We start from the raw sequence: 25,286 nt of genomic DNA, 5'->3' as shown, positions 1-25,286 counted from the left end.
CCCGTTACCATTTGCTGATCACCAAGGGAATTTGGAGGTTTGGGATGGGTTTTTGGAAGACTCCTGTGTTTAAATTGGGGCGGTTAGCAGCTCATGCCGCTGCCACCTCAAAAATTCTACATTCTGGGCTGTGTGGATGGTCTTCCTTTAATGGCAATTAAATCACGGTCTGTTTTTAACCTGTGCCCCGTTTTGACCTTGTGGGGGTGGGTTTGGAGAAGCGACAACATGACACTGCGTGCTTGTGTGCAGGAACACAATGGACCGCAAGAACCCCCCAAAAAGAGTAAGAGAAAAGGAGAACATGTGCAGCTCCACAGTTGTGTGAGGGAGCAGAGGGAGCAGAGAAAGTGTAGGGCAAGAAGGAAGAAAAACAGAAGTGATGGACAGAGTATCACATGTTTTCAGGGATGTCTCCTTGAAATAGTGAGCAGTAAGGTGTGGCATGAGGACCTAGAATCTTGGACAAAACTTGTGGATGGCCCAGGACAAAACTAATCTGCAGCTTGACAAACGGAAGGAAATAAAGCACAAATGGAAGTGTGGATAAAACTTCAGTCCATAATTACCACCACCAGAGGGCAGACAGGAACTATTGGCTAGATTTGTGAAAGTTACCCAATTCTCTTTTTTAAAAAAACAAACCTTCAGCTCTCCATTCATTCCGATTTCTTATAGGGTGGTCCTGCTAAGCAATTTTCCAAAATAGTCCTCAAAAATATTAGCCAGAAATAATTTTCAAGATACTTTTCAAGAAAAAGTGACTAAAATGAACCCTTGTTTACCTATATCCTAATATACCTCATTAGAGCATGACAAGGCTCTATAGGGAGCCATGCGTCCAACTTTATTGAAGAAGCTCCTCTATTAGAAGGCCCTGGTTTGTGTCTGACTTTTTTCACTTCCTCCTACTATAGTAGCGCTGTCTACTTTTCAACATGGCAAGATCTGAAGTTGGTTTGTGCAAAGATACACATGACAGACCCTTTTGGCTTCTTTGATTATATTTTAGTGTCCTGGCTGGGTCCAGACCTTGAAAGAATTTTAACCCGGGTATAGTTCTTGTGAAATGGAATCTGAAACAAAACATTGCAATGTGTTCTTACCTTGTAACTGGAATGCTCCTGTTCAGGGTTCCAACCAGCCAGCCCCAGAATATTATGGCAATACCTCTCCCAATCGTGGGTCCACACATGTTGTTGTTGGACCACAACTCCCATCATCCCTGGTCACTGCTAGCTTAGGGATGATGGGAGTTGTAGTCCAACAACATCTGGGAAACGAAGGTTGAGAAAGGCTGGTGCAGACATATTGAGCTATATGAATCAATCATCTGTCTCAGTATAAGGCACCTTCTGATGCTTCAATCAGCAATGACTAAATCCTATTGGCCATTAACTTCACAAACATGGTGGTCTCCTCCTGGGGGCATCATCCATTTCTGTCACAGCAATCAAATGCAGACTTTGTGGCTACAACATCCAGCAAGTTCTCTCTCTCTGTCGCCCCAACCCTTTTGTCTTTCCTGAACCTCCGTCAGCATTAAGAGTGCCACCGAATTCCAGATTGGCTTGCTTTTTATTGTCCAGATTATACTGGAATATTAAGAGTTGTTAACAGACACTGGTTCCAGTACATGCAGTTGTTGCCACTCTACATGCGGTCTGTGATGACGGTGCAAAGAAATTGCTTACAGTTTTCTGTTGTTGCTTTTCTTTATTAATTTTCCTGCAAAGCAGGTGACGCTAGAGGAAGATTAGCAAATCTGATTTCCCAACTCAACTGTAACCTTGCAGCACCTTAAATACCAGCCTTGCTCAGTTCTGAGCAGTAGTCCTTGATTGCTGGAAGAGCCATGAAGACACTGGTGACTTTTGCCCTTGTGGGACTTCTAGCACTTTGGCTACCTTTCACAGCTTGTCAGAAGACTCCAAAAGGTGAGGCATAAAACCAGCAGCAATCCTATATCCATTGACTTGGGAGGAAGCCCCAGTGAATCGTGTACCACTCAAAAATTGGTGGGGCCCACAACTATATATTTGAAGTTTAATGGAAGCCCCATTTCTTCTTGTTGGGTGTGCTTACAAAGCCTCTTAAATTGGATAAGATTAGTCCACTGGTTGTATTTGAAAGCGGTCTTTGGTAGTTCAACAATATATTTTGTAGTTTGCTTATGGTTTTGCCAGTTGCCTTGAACAATGAGCTGGGGCACAAATATTTAAATAATGCACCAAGATACAAAACCTACTGTGCTGATTCAAAAGACTTCCAACCTTTTCCTATTGCAGGCAAACCTGGAACCTGCCCGCCAAGTCCTTGCTTATGCACTGGCCCTCAACCAGATGAGTGCATAGATGACTATACTTGCCAAGGACGGGAAAAGTGTTGCTATTCCTGCTGCGCAATGCGCTGTGTGGATCCAAGATTCCGGAATGTGGAATGTAAGTGGGACTGTGGATTCCTGAGACTGTGGGTGTAATTCTGATGCCCCAATTTACCTCTTTCTCCCCTTCAAACACTCATCAGCACAGTCCCATGCCTCTATGTCCTTTGTTTCTGGGGAACCCCAGCCAGATGGGAGGGATTAATAATAATAATAATAATAATTTTGTTTCTGCAAATACAGTAGATCCAGTCCCTATATTCTCTCTTGCGCTCTCTGCTTCCTTTTCAAACTGTTGAGGCAGTTTGAACATCACCTTCCCCTCACCATTCATCTGTTCGGCTGGGTAGGGGCAACTGCTATCTCCCATATAGCTTTGAAGAAGAGAAGACAGACACGTACGCACACGCACACACACACACACACAGAAAGAGAGAGAGAGAGAGAGAGAGAGAGAGAGAGAGAGAGAGAGAGAGAGAGAGTTGCTGCAAATATGTACACCAGGGATGGGGAGAGCCAGGTCTCTCTGTCTGACCCGTAGGACTCTCCCCAGCTAACACCACCTCCTCTGACAACCGTCTTTAATTAGCACTACTGAAATGAGAGGGAAAAGCCACTGAACAGTTAATGTATCTCGGTCCAGAAATCAAAGTGGCCTTCATGGACCATGCATTGAGTTTCTCTTTCCACCTTCCTTCTTGCTTCTGCAGTAACAAGTAATGACTGGAGATTCTACGTAAGGAGCCAGTTTACATATTATAGCCATGTCTGTCTTCCACTTAGTGAGAAAGAAACGTATTCTGCAACAAAATTCACATTAGTGGCCAAGAAGGGCTCTTGGCAAACCAGATCTCTTGTGTTCTAACAACTGCTAGAAAGTAATGTTCCCAATGTTTTGATTTCTTTCCAGGATGTTTCCCCTTCACCCTAAGATGGCTGAAGACCACAGGTGTTGGTGGCTCATCATGCTTATGAAGACTGGGAGAGAAGCAAAATGCTTGAGTGGGAAATGGGCTTCTTTTTCATTATTTTTCTATTTCCCTGCTAATAAACATTAAAAAAAGAAAACTTGGTCACTTGTGATGATTGTCTCTTTTCTTTTTCTTGAATTGCATGTGCTGCTGCTGCTCATCCCTGTAGGTTTACAGTCTAAAGGAGAGGCAACACGGGTTTAGAAGTTAAAGTGTCCGACTAGGAGTTGGGAAACCAGGTTTTGAATCCTCACCCAATAAGCCTCTTAGAAGCTTAGGTAGGATATAGATGGAATAATATGTAAACAACCGACTGAGCTCTTCTATCCCATCCTGATCACTGAGATTGTTTGGATAATAGTAGTAGTAGTAGTAATAATAATAATAATAATAATAATAATAATAATAATAATAATAATAATTTTTTACTCATACCCCGCCCATCTGGCTGGGTTTCCCTAGCCACTCTGGGTAGCTCCCAACAGAATATTAAAAACACGATAAACATTAAAAACTTCCCAAACAGGGTTGCCTTCAGATGTCTTCTAAAAGTCAGATAGTTGTTTATTTCTTTGACATCTGATGGGAGGGCATTCCACAGGGTGGGCGCCACTACCGAGAAGGCCTTCTGCCAGGTTTCCTGTAACTTTGCTTCTCGCAGTAAGGGATCTGTCAGAAGGCCCTCGGCACTAGAGCTCAGTGTCTGGGCAGAATATAGGGGGTGGAAATGCTCTTTCAGGTATACTGGGTCAAGGCCATTTGGGGCTTTTAAGGTCAATACCAATTGAATTGTGCTCGGAAACATACTGTGAGCTAATGCAGGTCTCTCAGGACCGGTGTGATATGGTCTTGGCGGTCACTCCCAGTCACCAGTCTAGCTGTCACATTCTGGATTAGTTGAAGTTTCCAGGTCACCTTCAAAGATAGCTCCATGTAAAGTGCATTGCAGTAGCCCAAGTGTGAGATAACTAGAGCATGCACCGCTCTGGCAAGACAGCCTGTTGGCAGGTAGAGTCTCAGCCTGTGTGTCAGATGGAGCTGGTAGACAGCTGCCCTGGGCACAGAATTGACCTGGATGAGCTCTGTTAGTTGTCCCCTGTGTTACAAAGGGCCACATGGCCTCTACCAGAAGCCAGGCATTTAGTGTTGTTGGTCCCATACTTCGAAACAAGTTGGCAGAGCATGGGTCCCACATTGGGTAAAAGATTCCTGCCTTGCAGGGAGTTGAACAAGATGACCCTCGTGGTCCCTTCCAATGGTATGTGTCAGGGGTTCAGAGACAGAGGCACAGGTGAGGGGGGAGACGGAGAGCGATGAGGAAGAATCCCAGGACAGTGAGGAAGAGGATGACAATGACTTGAGGTCTTCCATGAGTCTCTCAAGTGAATCGGAGGATTCCCAGGAGGGGGCGCCCCTAGTCAGGACAAGGGGGGTCACAGGGGGGACCTGCCAGGAGCAGGGAAGCAGCAGGGAAACCCCGAGTGGGAGTGGGAGATCGGGGCCGGCTTCCCAGCAGGAACGAAGTGAAGAGAGGGGAGTTCCCAGTGTGACACACGGAGCGGAGCAGGAAAGAGACAGGGGAAGGAGATCGGGGCAGGACGTCCTGCCGGAAGAGGCGGAGAGTAGTACAGGGAGTAGTGTAAGTGTCAAGAGGAAGGTCAGGGGTAGCGAACGTGCGCCAAGTTCAAATGTGGAGGCGCGCGGAAATGGAGAAAGCCCGGAGGAGGAGCCTAGCCCCAAAGCACGAAGGAGGGGGGAACAGGCATCTGAGGAATCCGCTTCAGGAGAGAGCAGGAGGGAAGGAACCCAGGGGGGCAGAAAGACCCTGCAGAAAAGGAAAGACAGGAAGAGGTGGTCTAGCACAAGCTTCTTAAGCTGGTGTAGAGGCGGGACCGACTCAGAGGGGACTTCAAATGTCTAAGGTTAAGAGACTCGGGGCTGCACGCCTCGGTTGTGGAACCGTTAATGAACTGCAATAAACATCCTTGTATATAAGAAGAGCTTGGCGTTGGTCTTTTGTGAGCTGAGACCTGAGGCAGCCTCTGACAGTATGATTTTATGAACTCTATGAAACCCGCATTCAGCAGGCATGCTCGCTTTTGACTTTAAGGTGCCAACAGGCCAATGCAGTTATTTACATTTTTCTTGAGTAGTCTGCCGTTATAACAATTGTCCTCTGTTGTTTGCAAAGGTTTTTATGTTGCTGTCCACCACTCTGATGCTTTATGAGAGGGAGATATAGAAATAAAGAAATCGATGCAGAAAGAGATGCGGGAAATGACCCAGGAGCAAGTGTAGCCTGTTCAGTCACTGATTAAACACCACAATCCCAAGTGGCAATATCATTAATTCCAATAGTATGGTACAGCAAGATGCACAACATGTAAGCAGTGAAAAGACTAGCCAGAGCATATGGTGACTTCTAGGTCAATGTACAGCTGGAGAAGCCTGTAAGGCATTTAGTATTTTCTTCTAGGGAGTGACTGGAGCAGACTGAGATCAATTTGTGAGTTTGGGGCATTAATGTTACATAAAGCAGCAGGAGGAATTAGGAACCTGTAGGGGTTCCTTCGAAGACAAACAGGAAGAAGAGATCTGGAGGGTGGTAGTGATGTCTCATCTTCATCTTTAAATATATTTTTTTGGTTTTCCATTTTTCACAATATAATAACATCATATCCCCTTTTATAAATTTTTAGTTCAACTAAGCTATCGACTTCCCTCTGTTCTATCATCTGGTTTTTATAAAACAAATCTTAGATCCACACATTTGTATCATCTTGTTTCTACATTTGTTTTACAATGTTTAAAATTTAAAGCATATATAGAAAGTTCCTTCCAATAATTGCTGCATAGATCATTGCAGTCCTGCAAGTGTCTTTACATGTTTACAGTTACTAATTATATATTGAGTAATTTTACTCCAGTCTCTCATAAATGCTTGGTCTCTCTGGTGTCAGATTTTTCCCATCAGCTTTGCCAGTTCTGCAAATTCCATCATCTTCGTCTGCCAATCTTCATCCGTCGGTAATTCTTGCTGTTTCCATTTTTGGGCTAACAAAATTCTTGCTGCCGTAGTGGCATACATAAATAATTTTTGATCAACTCTTAATATTTACTCTCCTGTCATACCTAGCAAAAAAAGCTTCAGGTTCTTTTGGGAAGGTATATCTAAACATTTTTTTTAACTTATTATAAATATTTCCCCAAAATAATTTAACTTCATCACATGTCCACCACATATGGTAAAAGTCTCCCTCTTTGACATTACATTTCCAACAATTTTATTTTTCATTCTATACACTTCTAAATCCAATAAATCTGTGTTTTCCAACTTCATCCAATCCCTTCGCCAGGAGAGGCAGAACACTTCGTAGTATAACTTTAAATAGGAAGCTTTCCTCATGGAGGTCCACGACTCATTTATCTCTCTCTGTCTCTCTGTCTCTGTCTCTGTCTCTGTCTCTGTCTCTGTCTCTGTCTCTGTCTGTCTGTCTCTCTCTTTTGAAACTATAAATGAAAAAGTCATACAATTACACTTGCAGAATAAATAAATGTATATGGTTCAAATTGTATATGTTATTCCAGTGTGGAAAAGCGCAGTCTATATTATTTTCTATTGCTGTATTTCAATTGGAGATTTTGCCAAAATAGCAGCACATCTGTTGCAGAACAGGTACTACACAACCAGTTCTGAAAGGTGAACTGCAAACAACTACACATATGCGAGCACAAGCAGTTTTCCTTTCCAGTGCCAATGTGTGTCAGCTGTGTGACCACAATGCAAAATTTGGGAATGACTGGGGAACTTACACCATACAAATTGCCCCCCTTCCTTGGTGGGTTCTTCTTCTTCTTCTTCTTCTTCTTCTTCTTCTTCTTCTTCTTCTTCTTCTTCTTCTTCTTCTTCTTCTTCTCATCACTTGTAGCTTGGTAAGATTGTCTTCCATGAACATGGTCTTAACAGTGAGTCTGTAAGTGACTGTGGAGACCAATTCTGGATCCACACATCCTTCCGCAGTGGGGACATAAGTGTCCAGGTGGGAGCTGATCACGGCAAGGGTTTGCCATGCCTGCCTTTCTCTTAGCACGTTTCTGCCTTTCATCCAGAGTTCGAGCGTCTTCAAAGCCCATGACACCTTTGGTAAAGGCTGTTCTCCAGCTGGAGCACTCGCAGGCCAGTGTTTCCCAGTTGTCAATGTTAATATATTCCATGTTCCAAAGTTCAATAGTCTTTTACGACCGCTGGGTGATGGCCCCACTGGGCGTGGTAATCCAGTCAGGGGGAAAGGGAGGCAGACTATGCTTAGGACACCTTTTCTAGCCCCTCCCCCTTTTCAGGGTGCGGAGTAAAGGTAAAGGACCCCTGACCGTTAGCTCCAGTCATGGCTGACTCTGGGGTTGCAGTGCTCATCTCGCTTTATTGGCCGAGGGAGCCAGTGTGCAACTTCCAGGTCATCTGACCAGCATGACTAAGTTGCTTCTGGCGAACCAGAGCAGCACACAGAAATGCTGTTTACCTTCCCGCCAGAGCGGTACCTATTTATCTACTTGCACTTTGACGTGGTTTGAAATGATAGGTTGGCAGGAGCTGGGACTGAGCAATGGGAGCTCACCCGTCGCGGGGATTCAAACAGCTGACCTTCTGATTGGCAAGTCCTAGGCACTGTGGTTTACCCACAGCACCACCCGCATCACAGGATGAGGAGAGTGGATCCTAAATAGGATTGTTCAGTCATGGATATAGCTGCCGAGCTGCTCAACTGCGTCAATCCTTGAGTCGGAGAAACTGAATCTGTATCCACCACCCATTTGCCGGTTCATGACTAGGGGCTTCCAGATTTCACAGTCCTGTCCCTGCTACCATTTGCTGATCACCATGGGAATTTGGAGGTTTGGGATGGGTTTTTGGAAGACTCCTGTGTTTAAATTGGGGCGGTTAGCAGCTCATGCCCCTGCCACCTCAAAAATGCTACATTCTGGGCTGTGTGGATGGTCTTCCTTTAATGGCAATTAAATCACAGTCTTTTTTTAACCTGTGCTGTTTGACCTTGGGGGGGGGGGTCTGGAGAAGCGACAACATGACATTGCGTGCTTGTGTGCAGGAACACAATGGACCGCAAGAACCCCCCAAAAAGAGTAAGAGAAAAGGAGAACATGTGCAGCTCCACAGTTGTGTGAGGGAGCAGAGGGAGCAGAGAAAGTGTAGGGCAAGAAGGAAGAAAAACAGAAGTGATGGACAGAGTATCCCATGTTTTCAGGGATGTCTCCTTGAAATAGTGAGCAGTAAGGTGTGGCATGAGGACCTAGAATCTTGGACAAAACTTGTGGATGGCCCAGGACAAAACTAATCTGCAGCTTGACAAGCGTAAGGAAACAAAGCACAAATGGAAGTGTGGATAAAACTTCAGTCCATAATTACCACCACTGGAGGGCAGACAGGAACTATTGGCTAGATTTGTGAAAGTTACCCTATTCTCTTAAAAAACAACAACAACCTTCAGCTCTCTATGACTTTTAAAGGTCTCTTCCAGACAACCTGTTTATTGAGCATTCATTCCGATTTCTTATAGGGTGGTCCTGCTAAGCAATTTTCCAAAATAGTCCTCAAAAATATTAGTGAGAAATTGATTTCAAGATACTTTTCAAGAAAAAGTGACTAAAATGAACCCTTGTTTACCTATATCCTAATATACCTCATTAGAGCATGACAAGGCTCTATAGGGAGCCATGCGTCCAACTTTATTGAAGAAACTCCTGTATTAGAAGGCCCTGGTTTGTGTCTGATATTTTTCACTTCCTCCTACTATAGTAGCGCTGTCTACTTTTCAACATGGCAAGATCTGAAGTTGGTTTGTGCAAAGATACACATGACAGACCCTTTTGGCTTCTTTGATTATATTTTAGTGTCCTGGCTGGGTCCAGACCTTGAAAGAATTTTATCCCAGGTATAGTTCTTGTGAGATAGCCATAGGTTCATTGGTTTTTATTCAAACACGTCAAGAGGATTCTGAAACCAAGGGTTGCAATGTATTCTTACCTTGTAACTGGAATGCTCCTGTTCAGGGTTCCAACCAGCCAGCCCCAGAATATTGGGGATACCTCTCCCAATCGTGGGTTCACACATGTTGTTGTTGGACTACAACTCTCATCATCCCTGGTCACTGCTAGCTTAGGGATGATGGGAGTTGTAGTCCAACAACATCTGGGGAACGAAGGTTGAGAAAGGCAGGTGCAGACATATTGAGCTATGTGAATCCGTCATCTGTCTCAGTATAAGGCACCTTCTGATGCTTCAATCAGCAATGACTAAATCCTATTGGCCATTAACTTCACAAACATGGTGGTATCCTCTTGGGGGCATCATCCATTTCTGTCACAGCAATCAAATGAAGACTTTGTGGCTGCAACATCCAGCAAGTTCTCTCTCTGTGTCGCCCCAACCATTTTGTCTTTGCTTAACAACTGTCAGCATTAAGAGTGCCAGCAAATTCCAGATTGGCTTGCTCTTTGTTGTCCAGATTGTACTGGAATATTAGGAGTTGTTAACAGTATGTAATGACGATGCAAAGAAATTGCTTAGAGTTTTCTGTTGTTGCTTTTCTTTTCACTTTTCCTGCAAGGCAGGTGACGCTAGAGGAAGATTAGCAAATCTGATTTCCCAACTCAACTGTAGCCTGGCAGTTCCTTAAATACCAGCCTTGCTCAGTTCTGAGCAGCAGTGCTTGATTGCTGGAAGAGCCATGAAGACACTGGTGACTTTTGCCCTTGTGGGACTTCTAGCCCTTTGGCTACCTTTCACAGCTTGTCAGAAGACTCCAAAAGGTGAGGCATAAAACCAGCTGCTGCTTGGAAAGGGAATTAGATACGGAAAACCCAGGAAAACCCACAGGAAGTACCGTAATTTTTGCTCTATAAGACTCACTTTTTTCCTCCTAAAAAGTAAGGGGAAATGTGTGTGCGTCTTATGGAGCGAATGCAGGCTGCGCAGCTATCCCAGAAGCCAGAACAGCAAGAGGGATCGCTGCTTTCACTGCGCAGCGATCCCTCTTGCTGCTCTGGCTTCTGAGATTCAGAATATTTTTTTCTTGTTTTCCTCCTCCCAAAACTAGGAGCGTCTTGTGGTCTGGTGCGTCTTATAGAGCGAAAAATACGGTAGTTAAAGCACTTCTTTCCATGTGGTCAGTTAATGGAAGGAGTTCTGAATCCGACATAATCAGCTGGAGCAGGAAACAGGAAAGCCAGGTGATGTTAGGAGGTAGGCAGCAATCCTATATCCATTGACTTGGGAACAAGCCCCACTGAATCGTGTACCACTCAAAGATTGGTGGGGCCCGCAACAATATTTTTGAAGTTTAAAGGAAGCCCCATTTCTTCTTGTTGGGTGTGCTTACAAAGCCTCTTAAATTGGATAAGATTAGTCCACTGGTTGTATTTGAAAGCAGTCTTTGGTAGTTCAACAATACATCTTGTAGTTTGCTTATAGTTTTGTAAGTTGCCTCAAACAATGAGCTGGGGCACAAATGTTTAAATAATGCACCAAGATACAAAACCTACTGTGCTGATTCAGAAGACTTCCAATTATCTGCTTGTGTGACTACCTTGCATGGGGCTGTGCTCTGACCTTTTCCTGTTGCAGGCAAACCTGGAATCTGCCCAATAGATCGTTGCAGATGCACTGGCCCTCAACCAAATAAGTGCATAGATGACTATACTTGCCAAGGACGGGAAAAGTGTTGCTATTCCTGTTGCGCAATGCGCTGTGTGGATCCAAAATTCCAGAATGTGGAATGTAAGTGGGACTGTGGATTCCTGAGACTGTGGGTGTAATTCTGATGCCCCAATTTACCTCTTTCTCCCCTTCAAACACTCATCAGCACAGTCCCATGCCGCTTTGTCCTTTGTTCCTGGGGAAACCCAGCCGAATGGGCGGGATATAAAATAATAATAATAATAATAATAATAATAATAATAATAATAATAATAATAATAATAATAATAATAATAATTTGTTTCTGTGAATACAGTAGATCCAGTCCCTATCTTCTCTTTTGCTCTCTCTGCTTCCTTTTCAAACTGTTGAGGCAGTTTGAGCATCACCTTCCCCTCACCATTCATCTGTTCGGCTGGATAGGGGCAACTGCTATCTCCGATATAACTTTGAAGAAGAGAAGACAGGCACGCACACACGCGCACACACACACGCACACACACACGCACACACACACACACACACACACACCCCAGTTCCAAAACAGCCTTTTCAGGCCACTCACATTGGAAATTAATCTACACACCTTTGGAGATGGGTGGTTTAATAAATTATGTCTAACTCAAAGTGTGGGAAGAAAATAGGGATCCCCGTGGCCATTGTGTGTGTGTTGGGGGAGGTAATTAATAAAAGAATTCACTGGATGCCTGGATTCAAAACACTGGGCTTTGCACACTCTCCAGCAGGAGAGAGCCCTCTAAGGTAGAGTTTAAACACCCAAAAGGCAGCAGTATAATGTTTATAGACTGTCAGACCCTTCTATCCTATTTAGCCTGCTTGTAAACAGTGCTCCTTTCTTTCCACCCCTCTTGCAATAAACAGACCGCTTACAAAATATTCAAAAGGGCAGATTAATGCATTTATCCAAGCAACAGCAATGAGAACACAGGCAGAATACTATTGGGTAGAAAATGCAGGAAGATAGCTTCAAACACATGTTCTAAGCTTGGCACAAAGCTTAGATATGGCATCCATGATCAGTTGCATGGAGTGGAGAGAGAGGGAACAAGAAGAGAAGCAGCTTTACTTCTTCCCACATGGAGAAGAGGGTGTGTGATCCAGCTGAGAATTCTAGGAAGAGAATTCTCTGATCTTAACCCCTTCATGCACTAACTAGCACTCATGGATAGTTATGTTTGACTGCAATCTCCTGCATATAGTACATGGCTTCCGAACTGTAGATTACGGTTGCTGGAGTTGTGACTCTGTGTGTGTGTGTAAGTGTAAACAACATGTCCCAGGATTCTTTTAAGTAAGGTACATGCTTTAAATGTACTGTGTGTAAGCAGTCTTAGAGGAATTACTTCAGTTTCTATGTACAGTACATAGGGATTCAAGGGAGAGGACAGATACAGAGCATGGTGCCACTGATTTGGAATTCATTGCCAGATATTCTGGATTTAGCCATCACTACAAACAATGATGACCTTTCATTGTGCGCTTCGCAAATTAAATAGCCACCTGCAAAGACGAGGTGTGTGACTAAGCCTATTGTTCAGGAATACTTGTTATTTGAATCAGGTTAGTGTTGACTGATTGATTCATGTTTACCTTATGTAACAGTTTCTGTCATTCCAAACCCATTCATGTCGACATTGTGCAATATCTTTGCTCTGCACTTCATGTGCACCCCATAACAAACTTGCCCTTGTGCAAACTCCAGGCAGGACCAGGTCACCTATTTAAAAACAAAACATCCTGAGTCTGAACAATCAGTCTTTTGCCCTTTCTGTTATAAGTAAATATATAAGTTAAACACACACACACACACACACACACACAGAGAGAGAGAGAGAGAGAGAGAGAGAAGGGTTGCTGCAAATATGTTTACCAGGAATGGGAAGTCCCAGGTCTCTCTGTCTGACCTGTAGGACTATCCCCAGCTAACACCTCCTCCTCTGACAACAGTCTTTAATTAGCACCACTGCAATGAGAGGGAAAAGCCACTGAACAGTTAATGTATTTCGGTCCAGAAATCAAAGTGGCTTTCCTGGACCATGCATTGGGTTTCTCTTTCCACCTTCCTCCTTGCTTCTGCAGTAACAAGTAATGACTGGTGATTCTACGTAAGGAGCCAGTTTACATATTATAGCCGCGTCTGTCTTCCACTTAGTGAGAGAGAAACGTACTCTGCAACAAAATTCACATTAGTGGCCAAGAAGGGCTCTTTGCAAACCAGATCTCCTGTGTTCTAACAACTGCTAGAAAGTAATGTTCCCAATGTTTTGATTTCTTTCCAGGATGTTTCCCCTTCATCCTAAAATGGCTGAAGACCACAGGTGTTGGCGGCTCATCATGCTTATGAAGATTGGGAGAGAAGCAAAATGTTTGAGTGGGAAATGGGCTTCTTTTTCATTATTTTTTCTATTTCCCTGCTAATAAACATTAAAAAAAGAAAGCTTGGTCACTTGTGATGATTGTCTCTTTTCTTTTTCTTGAATTGCATGTGCTGCTGCTGCTCATCCCTGTAGGTTTACAGTCTAAAGGAGAGGCAACACGGGTTTAGAAGTTAAAGTGTCCGACTAGGAGTTGGGAAACCAGGTTTTGAATCCTCACCCAATAAGCTTCTTAGAAGCTTAGGTAGGATATAGATGGAATAATAAGTAAACAACTGACTGAGCTCTTCTATCCCATCCTGATCACTGAGAATGTTTGGATGATGATGATGATGATGATGATGATGATGATGATGATGATGATAATAATTTTTTGCTTATACCCCGCCCATCTGGTTGGGTTTCCTCAGCCACTCTGGGTGGCTCCCAACAGAATATTAAAAACACGATAAACATTAAAAACTTCCCCAAACAGGGTTGCCTTCAGAAGTCTTCTGAAAGTCAGATAGATGTTTATTTCCTTGACATCTGATGGGAGGGCATTCCACAGGGTGGGCGCCACTACCAAGAAGGTCCTCTGCCTGGTTTCCTGTAACTTTGCTTCTTGCAATGAGGGAACCACCAGAAGGCCCTCATCACTAGAGCTCACTGTCTGGGCAGAACAATGGGGGTGGAGCCGCTCCTTCAGGTATACTGGGCCGAGGCCGTTTAGGGCTTTTAAGGTCAACACCAACACTTTGAATTGTGCTCGAAAATGTACTGGGAGCCAATGCAAGTCTCTCAGGACCGGTGTGATATGGTCTTGGTGGTCACTCCCAGTAACCAGTCTAGCTGTTGCATTCTGGATTAGTTGTAGTTGCACCACATGTAAGCAGTGAAAAGACTATCCAGAGCATATGGTGACTTCTAGGTCAATGTACAGCTGGAGAAGCCTTTAAGGCATTTAGTATTTCCTTCTAGGGAGTGACTGGAGCAGACTGAGACCAGTTTCTGAGTTTGGGCATTAATGTCGCACAGAGCAACAGGAGGAATTAGGAACATGTAGGGTTTTCTTGGAAGACAAACAGGAATAAGAGATCTGAAGGGTGGTGGTGATGTCTCAGTGCCCCAATGCAAAGGTAAATGTTGCTTTCTTCTCCAGAATTAGTGGTGGTGGTGGTGTGGACACACACTATTTTCTTTCTTTCTTTCTTTCTTTCTTTCTTTCTTTCTTTCTTTCTTTTCAAAGTAAGTTAGAAAGCAAACTGTTGAGGCAACGTTCTAAGGCTGCAGCAGGCAACAACACTGCTAAAGACAGTTAATCACTTAATTACAATTGCTAAGCAATCAGAAGATAATTAAATGAGGCATTTCCAGTATCTTCCCTGCTGAAGAGATTCACTCTCCTCCAACAAAAACAGCTTGCAATGAGATGCAAAGTGAATGATGTGGAAATTAATGAGGAATAGAGGAGAGGAGAGCAGAGTAATTGACGTTATATTCACTTATGGGGGCTCATTACCATTGGCCAGCTGAGCAGCCCTACTCTGGACTTGGGCCTCCCAGAGCAGCAGAAAAAATAGGAGAACCTTGTTGTTGCTGCTGGGGTTGGAGGAGCAGGAGGTTAACCTGCCTGGGTACTTTACACAGGTGCATTTGTTTGAACACTTTACTCCAAGTCCACATTATTTAATCCACTCGCCAAGTGTGCTGCCTTTGCAGGATAAAACACAATTGGCTGGATCAGGTATGTTTTACACGAAAGTAGCTCTCTTGAAAGAAGCGGTGCTTCCTTCCTACTGAGAAAAAAATGTCGCATTGCACTCCCTCTTTCTGATTTTCTATTTTCCCTGCACAGCTGTTCCTGTCATGCTTGCCATCACTGGGCTGATATTTATCAATATACAGCAACCATAAAAGCAAAATGCAAAATGAATCAGGAAATAAAGCCATCGAAACATTTCACAGCAGCAGAAAGTTAAAATTCCTATAGACTGCATTTTAACACAAGGATATTCAAGGCTGGCAAAACATGTGTTCGTTTGAGTGTGTGTTTTGCTTAGAGTTGGGGAAACCAAACATTTCCTGCTTCTTACATATTTGTGTCTTGCTTCTCTCTCTCTCCCCCCCCCCCCACTAGAGCTCAGGAGATGGTTGATGTTGCACCCCCCCTTATCTTCACAACAGCTCTGCAAGGTAGCAATTGACAGTTCAGTCCCCAAGGCTGTGAAATTGCAAGCAGCAATTCTTGCCGATAGGTTGTTCTGAGTGGGGGGAATACATTTGTGTGGTTGGGTCACCCAGTCCACTTACTGGTAGCCGTGGCCATCAGGGCTCTTTCAAGTCCTGACACTGCACATTGCTGCCAGGTAATAAAAGAGAGACAGACAGACAGACAGACAGACAGACAGAGAATAAGCAAGGCAGCAGGGAAAACAGCACTGTCTGAGCATAGTGATGGAGCCAACCTGATGTTCCTGATTCTATGCCATGCCAAGCTCCTCGCTGCCTTTCCCTTCCCCCTCTTGGTAAAGAGCAGCAACATCCCTGCAGAAACCTCTGACCTTATTTTACTGGAATGTCGCCTGGAATGTAGCTACTGCAGCTTCTTACAAATGTCAGAATCACATCCCTTGCCTCACTTGCTTTTCTGCTTTGGACCATCTACCTTTGGCATGCAACCTGCAGAGGGTTGACCAAGGGGACTAAGTAAATAAACAGACCAGGACGTTTTCACATGCAAAATGTGGAGTTTGGGTTGTGCATAAACTGTAGGTGGGTGAGACCTGTGGAACACGAATGGTAGAGAAATGTGAGAGGTGACACACAATGGTTACCTGTCCCGTGGATGGATGAGCAGGGACAACGCTGGTTCCTTGCGATTTCACCTTGGCCTGCTGGTGGGTGGACTTGGGGATCTCCAAAGAGCAATGTGTAGTAGCCTCTCAAATGTCAGTCCCACGAGAACAAACAAACTGAGTATTAAGGTGTTCTCGATTATATAGAAGGCTGGGTTCTGATGCAGAGGATTATCTTGTGAAGAACAGGGCTTGGTAGGGTGGACATTCCATGACAAAGGACAGGTAATCTGTCATTACTTATAGGACTTAATTTTTCCCATGCAGCACAGTCTCAAAGGGTGTCTCTTAACCAATCAGAGCATGCTTTATTTAATAGGTATCAGTGTGTACACTGCAAGGATTAAGCTTGTGCTACACAGGGAATGGAAACAAATGTGTTTAATCAGGGTGGAATATTCTTGCTGGGGGAAAATCCATGACTTGCAAGGGATAATTAAGGGCCACATTACAGGTGCTGACTGCATTAGCTGTGTCACCAATCCTAGGGGGATAAATTAGACATGCACTAAGTGTTGTGATCCAAGGGGAAGTCCATTTCTAGGTCACTGCAGGGAATTCCTTGCAAATAGCAGCCACCCTGGTGAAGAATTTTGGATGAAACTGCTTAACAAAACGATACTTGACTTGAGCTTCCTCTGATCTCAAGCACAGTCACCGGACTCTGCTAATTGAAATCAGTGAAATTACACACATAGTCTTGGGTACAAGTACAATGAAATCTTACTGTATTTACTTACTGCATAGTCTTTCCATGGAGGCGTAGATTGCAGCTATAACAAAGGCGGCATTTTTTCATCTCTGCCAAGCTAAGCAATTGGCTCCTTACCTCTCTCGCCCTGACCAAGCCACTGTGATCCACGCGACTGTTCTCCTCCAGACTGGATTATTGTAATTCACTCTACGTGGGGCTGCCCTTGAGACTGACCCAGAAACTCCAGCGGTGCAGAATGCTGCAGCGAGACTCCTTACAGGGTCCTCGCTGCGAGATCACATTCATCCGGTGCTATACCAGCTGCATGGGCTCCCGGTGGCGTACAGGATCAGGTTTAAGGTGCTGGTTTTAACCATAAAGCCCTATGCGGCCTGGGACCCTCATACCTACGGGACCACTCTCCTGGTATGTCCCACAGAGGAACTTACGATCTGCAAACAAAAACATTTTGGAGGTCCCAGGCCACAGAGAGGTTAGGCAGGCCTCAACCAGAGCCAGGGCTTTTTCGGTTGTGGCTCCGATCTGGTGGAACGCTCTGCCACAAGAGATTAGGGCCCTGTGGGACTTGACATCTTTCCGCAGGGCCTGCAAGAAAGAGCTGATCTGCCAAGCCTTTGGCCAGGGCACAGCCAAACTCCTTCCTTTGGCAATCTTCACAGAACTCTACCCAATGGTTGCCATCAATTTGATTTGAAGTAATTTTTTTAATGAAATGATTTTAAAATGTTGTCGTATTTTATTGTTGTTAGCCACCCTGAGCCCGGCTTCGGCTGGGGAGGGCGGGATATAAATAAAAATTTATTATTATTATTATTGGGGTATGCACAGAGTTCCAGTTCAACTGAGCTGCTTGATTACACCTTTCAAAAGAACCAAGTTGCATGGAATGGCAGAAAAGGTTAATTACTGGCAACTTTTGACACATTGTACACCAACCTTTCTTAACTTGGTGCTGCCCAGATATTTTGGACAACAATTCCCACCAGCTCCATTCATTGTGTTGGCTGGGGCTGATGGGAGTTGTCACTCCAAACATCTGGACAGCACCAAGTTGGGGAAGTTCATTGCAGATTATAATCTGTTAATTCCAATGTCTACTGTTGCAAGAGGTGACATAGATGGAAACTATATACAACCCAACAGAATTAGCAAGATGCACCAGCTAAGAATGAGGGCGTGAAAAGATGGCATAATCTCCTGACCCACCCCTACCAATATAAATACTGACTTAGCTCAGTCTTAGGCATTGATATCTGGCTAACATCATGAAGACTTTAGGTGCCTTCCTCCTTCTGAGCATCCTAGTCCTTTCTTCACAGATGCCACCTGCATCTGGTACAGGAAGACCAAAAGGTAAGTCCCAATACAACCATATGCTATAAGGGGTATTTTTGCTTCTGATAAAGATGGGCATTTCCCCCCTGCCACCATTTCATCCTTTGAAATCAGATCAGTGCAGGGTTAGCCAACATGGTACCCTCTGAATGTTGGTGGGCTCCAACTCCCATAGGCCAGCATAGCCAATGAACAGAGATCAAGATAGTTGGAATCTAACAATGTCTGGAGGATATCATACTAGCAACATTGATCTTAAGGGATGCTTGCACCGTTGGTGACCCACTAAGCCAAACATCCATTCAACTATGGGCTGGTCCATGGTAGAGCCTGGTGTGGTTCTGGCAGGTGAGAGGGTGGGGACTGGTGGTTATGGAGAGGGGGCAGCCTGAGACTTTGGCAGGTCCTGGAGTGGGAGTGGGGTGAGTCTAACTGGTGCCAGAGTAGAAAGATTAAAAAACAAACAAACCACATGCCGTCTCCGTTTCAATTACTTTGCATGTTCAATAGCATATCTGATACTGAAGTCAAGGGCAGAATAACGGATGAGCAGGCAAACACTTGACAAATAGCAATTCTAGCTATGCTGAGGAGCATGCTTTTAATACTGGCAATGTTTCAAGATAGCCGTCCTGCAGTCTTCTGTAGCTCGTCTTATCTAGTAAACTCCTCCTGCTTTTTTCAGAGCAGGGGAACCAGTTTCCATAAAGACTGCTGAGGAATTCTCCCCTGTTCTTTCAATCTGGAATCAGACTTAACCTATGGAACTTTTCTTCTGAAAGGATAAGTCTATAAATGGATACTAGTCACATTGGCTATGTTCTGCCTCCATGGCTGGAGGCAATAATTCTTCTGAATACCAGTTGCTGGAGGTGAGAGAGCCTTCGTGCTTGGGTCATGTCTGGGGGTTTCCCACAGGCAATCTGGTTGGCCACTGTGAGAACAGGATTCTGGACTAGATGGGTCATTGGCTGATCCAGCAGACCCATCTTATGTCCTTAAGAGTAATTATCTGGCAAGTCCAAGAAGCATAACAATTCTTCCCTTTTCTTTCATTCCACGTTTGCTCTTTCTGTTGCAGAGAAACCAGGACAGTGCCCAGTGGTTACTGTAAGATGTCGGATGATGAATCCCCCCAACCATTGCAATAATGACTTTGACTGTACAGGGTCCATGAAGTGTTGCCAAGGGATATGTGGAAAAGATTGCATTGACCCAGTATTTGGTACTGTATGCAACAAGATAATTGTATTGTGTTGATTCAAGTTTTTCACCAACGATTTTAGCATTTCCCTTGTGGGTGGTAATATGGGTTATGATTCCTTTGAGGAGAACAAATCGGGAAATTGAAAGTTGTATTGCTTGCATCTCAGGAAGGATGGTGAAAATGTTCCAAGCGTGGATGGCTGGAGAAGAAGAGGCTTAGCATTCTGTTATGGCAGGGCTAGCCAACATGGTGCATTCCAGATTTATCCAACTACAAAGCCCATCAGCCCTAGCTAGCATAGTCAATGGTTAGGGATGATGGAGGATGTAGTTCACAATGTTCAAAGGACACCACATTGGCTACGTCTGTATTATGGGATGCAGATCCGGCTCGCCCATTAGGCAAGCTGAGGCTGCTGCCTCAGGCAGTAGAAGACCCCCAGGCAGCATCCCCGCAGCTACGCTGCCTGCCCCATCCCCTTCACCAGTGGTGGAGTGGTCTCACCCACAATTGGCATGATCTTGTTGGAAATTGGCACAAATGGTGGTGCTGCTTCTGCACCATTGGCAGATGCAGCAGGGCGCATATCAAAGCAGGTGGCAGCAGAAGGAGCAGACAGGTAGTGGTGGTGGCAGCAACATTGGCGTGGCATGGTGGCACTTTCCCCTTTCCTCAAGTGGCGAAACGGGAAGCACCATCCCTGATGGGATGCAGCAATGGTGGAAAAAGGTGGGATTATTTTCCTTTTAAGTGAAGACTGAGATCTATCAGCAATGCAGGAGGGCTCCCTACCCTCATTCACCAACTGCAGGGCACCTCTATGGATCAGAGTGACTTTTCTCCAAAACCACTCTATTTGTGCCCAGTGACATTTTTGCTACCTGGATCCAACAGTTGCTGGATATCGAGAGTGGAAGGGCACTCAGAATTATCCATTGGGAATAACAGGCCTGTGTTAGTTATGTCCATTAACTCCAATAGGTCAACTCTGAGTGTGGCCAACATTGGAAGCAACCCATGATATGCAAAATCTGTGTTCCCATTCGGTGGAGGGATCCCACTGGAAGTGACATCAGGCATGATGGTGGCATCTTAACTCTCTTCTAACTGTAGTATAACTGTTGGTTTTGGTATGGGAGAATGTAATCCCAGGTGGAATAGATGAAGGGAGCATCCTGATATTGTCCTGGTCTCCTTTCTCTTATTCTTACAGGGCAATTCATTACAGAATCATAGAATTGTAGAGTTGGAAGGGACCCTGAGGGTGATCTAGTCCAATTATTATTCATGACTCATGCATATTACATTGCAGCTCTATATTGTTGCAGATCCAATTGTCAATAATCATAACCTAATTATAAATCTAAATATAAATTACTGAAGTATTGAGTTTAGGCTCTTGGTGCTTATTAGATTCAGAGACTTTCGTCAGAGATATGTCATGTTACAGCAAGAGATGATATTATGTGTACTAGAGAAGCCAAGGTCAACAACTCCTCCTTCATATAGTTCAGGCAGGGCATGAGAATTGTGTAACCTGCACTAATCCATGCAGAATGTGAGTCATTTATCACACTGCAACGATCTGTGATGGTAGGATTTAATCAAATAGATCTTCCTCTCCTCTTTCCTGTAGCATAAATTCTTGTTTCACTGATGGACACCCAGCAACAACAACTACAACTACAACTACAACTACAACTACAACTACAACTACAACTACAACTACAACTACAACTACAACTACAGCAACTACAACTACAACTACAGCAACTACAGCAACAAAAACACCTGTTCCATCCATGGACATTATTCTGATTGGTAGTCACCAGCCAACTACTTACCTCATTTGCAGGAGGAAAATTTAGCTGAATGATTCATTGATTTGGACCTTTGGGTCTGTAAAATATTTGAAGCCCTTGATTTGGAGAGGGAAATGATAATCTCTCCGTTTATGTCTTCAGATCCCAAAGAAAGGCCCATTCGTTACAAAGCTAACTGTTAAGATATCATTCTTCTGATTTACTGTAGACAAACTAATATCGGAGACAGAACTGAGCTGAAGCTGCTTTCCGCTTTTCATGTTGGCCTTTCATAATAACAGCTTCCCCCTTTTTTGCCTCTTATTGGAGTTGCTCTCAAAAGTCTCCTTCATTTTGGATTGCACAAGTCTTCACTGAAATTATGTGTGGACGTATTAGCATGCACTTCTGGTGCCTAATGTGATATGCCCTTTGGAGCAATATATTCAGCCATAGCCCCAGGAAGAAATAACTCTGTACCTTTCTATCTCTGTTTTGTGGTATTGGATGGCAGACTTGTGCGTACTTACAAACAGCCTCCACTGGCCTCCACCTAAAACAGTTACTCATGAGCAACAACAACCCACATAATAGAGTAAGGGGCACAGGGACCATACCTTATGGCAGTGCCAGATGCCAACTCAGTCTCCATGTCTACTCTAGCAACAATAGAACAGGACCTAATACTGTCTCCCACAGGGGTGCATTCCCCTGCCCATTTTCCACTTTGATTTCTACCATCACCTGCCCAAAACATCCTTCTGTATTCAACATAGAATTGACAGGTCAGTCTCTACGCCTGAAAAATATATGGCTACAAACCTGACCTCACAATGGCAATCCCCACAAACCAGTAGCAGAACATTTCGGCCTCCCTAGACTCTCTGTAACTCACCTCAACGTACGTATTTCACAACAAAGGGACTTCGAATGAATAAATACAATGTGAAACAACTGAGTTACAATTTGTCAAGAAGTTCATTGCCATCACTTGTGGGTCAAATGAAGAGAAAGGATTTTAATAAAGTACTTTATTATGGTCATAGACCAGCATATTTTTAAAAATCAAATTACCAATCAATGCCAAGATATCTGTGCCATCATGGCTTTCTTACAAATGGTTCCCTGCCCACTGTGTGTGTTGATAGGGTTATCTCAAAAACGATGAGTCAGTTATCATTAAACTGCAGCTGTAAAGGGTGTGCCTATTTAACATACATATACATTCTAATTACTACTCTAATTGCATCTCATTACCATTCAGTTTTTGCTTTATACCTTTCTCCCTTAAATACCTGCCAACTAAGAATTCACTTCATGCATCCAATGAAGTAGGCTTTAGTCCACAAAAGCTTGTGCTGCAATAAACCTTAATAAATCTATTTGTCTTTAAGATGCCTCAAGCCTCGTTGTTGCTCTAACAAGCTTTGTTTGCCAAAGTCAGAAGCAATTACTTCTGAACCTGGAACTTGATATCTGCTAATCTTAGCTATTCAGTAATATTTGTTTTGTGGCAACCAGCCAAGTCAAATTGGATGCTCTGCTATTGGCCAAACTAATGCTCTTGATTGAGATATGTGATTAACAAGAAAATGCAGCTCTGCAGGTGCATGACAACAGTGCAGAAGTCTTTGTGTTCAAAGTTTCCACTCAGACCAACATTTCAAAACCATATATGTCTGCCTGCCTGCCTGTCTAATATGACAGTTGCCAACATTTCATTATAGTCTAGCATTGGCAGGAAAGATCACAGATGAAGCTACACAAACAATGCCTGAGGTCAGAGGTGCAGAAATTTTACATGCAACAAGGGAGTAGTTAGAGATTAAGGGAGCTTCATTAACAAAGACTCCGAAATTCCTGATTAAGTGAGCTGTAGTCCAAAAACACAGGATGTGGGTGGCGCTGTGGTCTAAACCACTGAGCCTCTTGGGCTTGCCCATCAGAAGGTTGGCAGTTCAAATCCCCATGACGGAGTGAGCTCCCGTGACTCTGTCCCAGCTCCTGCCAACCTAGCAGCTCGAAAGCATGCCAGTGCAAGTAGATAAATAGGTACCGCTCCGGCGGAAAGGTAAATGGTGTTTCCGTGGACTCTAATTTCCTTCACGGTGTTCCGTTGCACCAAAAGCAGTTTAGTCATGCTGGCCACATGACCCGGAAAGCTGTCTGCGGACAAACGCCGGTTCCCTCAGCCTGAAAAGTGAGATGACTACCGCAACCCCATAGTCACCTTTGACTGGACTTAACTATCCAGGGGTCCTTTACCTCTTACCTTTTTTGAGTCCAAAAACATTTGTAAAACAGCTTGAAGTTTTCAGTTTCCCTCACTTTCTCATTTTTCCAATATTAAATTCAGTGTGGTGTAATGGTTAGACTTAGAGTGCTGAGCTAGGGCCTGGGGCACCAGGGTTCATAATCCCCACTTAGCCATGAAGCTCATGGGGTGACCTTGGGCCAGTCACCATCTCCTGGTCTAACCTACCTCACAGGATGGTTGTGAGGATGAAATGGGGAGGAGGAGGACCATGTACACTACCTTGAGATTGTGGAAGATACAGTGGTACCTCAGGTTACATACACTTCAGGTTACAGACTCCGCTAAGCCAGAAATAGTGTTTCAGGTTAAGAACTATGCTTCAGGATGAGAACAGAAATCGGGCTCCAGTGGCACGGCAGCAGCAGGAGGCCCCATTAGCTAAAGTGGTGCTTCAGGTTAAGAACAGTTTCAGGTTAAGTACGGACTTCTGGAACAAATTAAGTACTTAACCTGAGGTACCACTGTAAAGGCATTTAAGCAATTTCGTTTATATTTCACCAAACTTACACATTTTTTGTATTCAATTTTGCCCAATATACATATTTTTGCAAGCAATTTCCCTCAATATAATGCAGTTTTATATGCTATTATCACCATGTGCATTTTTGTGAAAACATCCCCCATTTTGTACGCATTTTTGACTGTACACTTGCATCACAAAATTAAAATGCAGACAGAATAATCTCCCCAAGTGTGAGCTGTTGGAACTTACCCTACAGAGGTGCTGTCAGCAGTCTTGTAGAGTGGGTACTACTCTTTCCCAGAACGTCACTAAAACTGCTCACCTTGGGAAGGCTGACCAACAGAAGGGTTTGACAGAACCAAACATTTGTTTGCAGAGAGAATGTGTCCAGGCGTCTATAGGCAAACAAAGTACAGTGGTACCTCGGGTTACATACGCTTCAGGTTACATACGCTTCAGGTTACAGACTCCACTAACCCAGAAACAGTACCTCGGGTTAAGAACTTTGCTTCAGGATGAGAACAGAAATGTACAGTGGTACCTCGCGTTAAGTACTTAATTCGTTCCGGAGGTCCGTTCTTAACCTGAAACTGTTCTTAACCTGAAGCACCACTTTAGCTAATGGGGCCTCCTGCTGCTGCCGCACTGCCAGAGCACGATTTCTGTTCTTATCCTGAAGCAAAGTTCTTAACCTGAAGCACTATTTCTGGGTTAGCGGAGTCTGTAACCTGATGCGTCTATAACCCGAGGTACCACGGTACATACATCACAAGACTAGAATAGTATGCATTTCTCAGATTTCTCCTGTCGGCATTGACCCACAGGTCAGCTGGTGGTATTGGGGAAATTTACTTCCTTCCTTGTAAATACTGTGAAGTCAATTGTTAAATGACCTCTGTAGCTCTCTGCTAGGATTTTACTATTTAAGCAAATGCCTTTCTCTCTTTCCTTCTCCTTCATTTCCTTGGTCCCCCATTTGACATCTTTTAGGCCAACCCTTCCCCAATGCCTTGACCACTGGGCATGTTAGTTGAGAACTGTGGTCCAAAATCACCACATGGTGAGGGCTGCCATATATGAAAGAATTAAAGAGCCATTGTCCCTGAGCATCATTAACAAAACAAGACAAGAGATTATCATTCATTATAG

At 44.1% G+C, this 25,286-nt stretch overlaps 2 long non-coding RNA genes across 3 annotated transcripts; both read left to right on the top strand.

Moving 5' to 3' along the window:
• The first annotated feature begins 1,817 nt into the window (after positions 1-1,817).
• Positions 1,818-13,519, top strand: LOC310709128. 2 transcript variants are annotated; one of them, XR_014527328.1, is made up of 3 exons: positions 1,818-1,937; positions 2,289-2,441; positions 13,366-13,519. It is a non-coding gene; the product is annotated as an uncharacterized lncRNA (long non-coding RNA). The 2 variants fall into 2 exon arrangements; XR_014527329.1 differs by lacking the exon at positions 13,366-13,519 and adding an exon at positions 3,294-3,440.
• Positions 13,520-18,258: 4,739 nt separating this feature from the next.
• On the top strand, positions 18,259-22,750 carry LOC310709901. Its single transcript, XR_014527708.1, has 3 exons — positions 18,259-18,366; positions 19,430-19,573; positions 21,192-22,750. It is a non-coding gene; the product is annotated as an uncharacterized lncRNA (long non-coding RNA).
• The last annotated feature ends 2,536 nt before the right edge of the window (positions 22,751-25,286 follow it).

This window comes from Podarcis liolepis (assembly GCF_965112155.1).
Source record: "Podarcis liolepis genome assembly, chromosome: 6".
NCBI lineage: Eukaryota > Metazoa > Chordata > Lepidosauria > Squamata > Lacertidae > Podarcis > Podarcis liolepis.
Note: the sequence above shows the minus strand (reverse complement) of the source record. Positions and strands in the feature narration are given on the sequence as shown.